Consider the following 2,500-nt stretch of genomic DNA (forward strand, 5'->3'; position numbering starts at 1 on the left):
TTTATTAGAATCTGCATAAACTGAAGCCAGTACATAATTATATTATAATAAATGTATATTATAATTGCTATTTTTCCCACATCATCTCAGTAATGAGGACTTTTTTCTTTATTTTTTTAGATTGCACTAATAAATTTTGGGGCAAAAATGTGTTTAAAAAAAAAAAAAAATGTGCATGTATAAAATAATAATAAAAAAAAAAAAAACAGGCTTGATTTTCTCTATGCAAAATGTAGTAGTTTTGATCCACTTGACCTTTTTTGTGAGATTTACACAAACTCCCAACTGTGTCTGATTGTGTGATGAGATCTGATTATGATAATGTTGATGCTCTGATTATTTGTCACATTCAAAATTCAAAAAGTTTTGTTTGCCGTGTATAAGACATTCAGAAGTATTTCCCACGATTCTCTCCTATAGTTTACATGTTTATTTGAATTTGAATGACTCTTAAATCATTTAAAGACACACAACTGAAAATAAGGGCGTGTCACATATTATTTGGTCCAATCACAGCGCTTGTTATCATAAGCCCCTCCCCTCGGGTCCTGGATGACCGTGTGTGTGTGGTGAACGTGTGATGTATGCAGTGACTCTGAATGTGTGCAATGAGATGAGTTTTAGTGAAGAAAACCATGCTCTGTTGTTCTTTATTTTAATTTAATTTTAATTTACGATGCACACAAGCTCATATCCTCGGAGCATGATGTCTGTTTCAAATACTGTAACTCTGCTCAGCTGTTTCTGCAAAGGAGAACAAGTGCACTTGTTATTTGCCCTGACGCCAGCAGTGGAACTGGTGACATTTGCACTTAGGTGAAAAACAAACAAATGACTGTAATGCTCCTTCATACTCGATGTCTAACACTATAACTGATGTGTCTGCGATCACATTAGCTGGTTTTGAAACACTCATGTCCCCAACGCTCAACGCTGGAGTCTGTCAAGGTGCCCAACAAGTGCACTTGGTTTCAGATAGTGAGTGGAGGGGACAGCACACTTCATGGATGACTTGTGGGTGTGGCTTGCATTTAGCCCCACCCCTTGGATACATTTGAGGGTGCGGCTTGTGTTTAGCCCCACCCCTAGGATACATTTGAGGGTGTGGCTTGCGTTTAGCCCCACCCCTAGGATACATTTGAGGGTGCGGCTTGCGTTTAGCCCCACCCTTAGGATACATTTTAGGGTGCGGCTTGCGTTTAGCCCCACCCCTAGGATACATTTTAGGGTGCGGCTTGCGTTTAGCCCCACCCCTTGGATACATTTGAGGGTGCGGCTTGCGTTTAGCCCCACCTCTTGGATACATTTATGGGTGTGGCTTGTGTTTAGCCCCACCTCTCTGATACATTTATGGGTGTGGCTTGCATTTAGCCCCACCCCTCTGGCACATTTGTGGGTGTGGCTGAGAGTGGGCACTATTGTATCACTCAACGGACTGTGCAAGGTAATTGTTGCTAATGTATATGAGGTCTCTGTATATGTCTGCTTAATGTTTGCACACCATAAAATGTGTGAGACGTTACTTGCATTTGTCTGTCTTTTTCTTGGATTTAAAAATGTCTTTTTTTAAACCTTGATCGATAAGAGTTAGCGAGTCATATTTATCTTTATAGTGTCTGGAAAGCGTTTTAAAGCGTTCCATGCATGTAAGAATTTTTTTTTTAAAGCTATATTTTCTTAATGTAAAAGTGTCACATGACCATTTTTGTGAGATTTGCCCATAAACTGGCCGTATCTATTTTCGTATGATGAGATCTGATTATGTTGCAGATGTGTATGTCAAATCCAAATATAGTACTTAGTGTGATTTCGGATGGAGCGAATGTTTCGAGCTTCACTCTGGAACCAGCAGCGCATATTTACCGGCAACTCGTCAAAATAAAAGCTCTGTGTTACTGTGTGAAAATTAATAAATCAAGGCATATGTATTAGTATTGTAATTTTACAGCAAATACTACTCATTTTTATATACATATATATTATTTTTATTTATTTTTAAATGTTTTTATTTTTGATAATGATCACTAAATCATTATTATTTATAGTCATACTGAACTGGTCAAAAACACTTTTTATAAATTTGTAAATAAAATACTTAGAAAAATGTTCTCTCAGAAATTGCTAGTAAATTTCACAAATAGTTACTAAGAAACTTTTGAAGTAGAAACACTGAAATAGTATTTTCTATTATTCTACCAATAATATTTGTTTACAGATTCAAAAAGCATTTATTACAGTGAAGCTTTTCCTAAATGCTTCAGTCCTAAAAGGATATTGGAAAAATCCTGAGTAGAAAGTAATTTTTCAGCTTTTTTGAATTCTTATTTTTATTTAAAAAATAATAACAATTCTATGCAGACAAACTCCCCAACAAAATCACCCAGAGTATTCTGAAATGATTAATTCTTTACAAGCCATAGAGCTATTCAAGTCGTCATCTGAAAATACCTGTATTTTTTTTTTTAAATAGCAATATATATTGCAGAAAAATAAAATATAT

At 35.6% G+C, this 2,500-nt stretch overlaps 1 protein-coding gene across 5 annotated transcripts in view; it reads left to right on the forward strand.

The window, feature by feature from the left end:
* atg16l1 (ATG16 autophagy related 16-like 1) overlaps positions 1 to 1,522 on the forward strand; it is a 24,968-nt gene extending 23,446 nt beyond the window's left edge. For all 5 annotated transcript variants that reach the window (XM_082180038.1, XM_082180039.1, XM_082180040.1 and 2 more), the window contains one exon: positions 1 to 1,522. This exon is cut by the window's left edge and continues 793 nt beyond it. The gene's annotated coding sequence lies outside the window, so the exon portion shown is untranslated.
* Positions 1,523 to 2,500: the final 978 nt, after the last annotated feature.

This window comes from Leuciscus leuciscus (assembly GCF_965113295.1).
Source record: "Leuciscus leuciscus genome assembly, chromosome: 9".
NCBI lineage: Eukaryota > Metazoa > Chordata > Actinopteri > Cypriniformes > Leuciscidae > Leuciscus > Leuciscus leuciscus.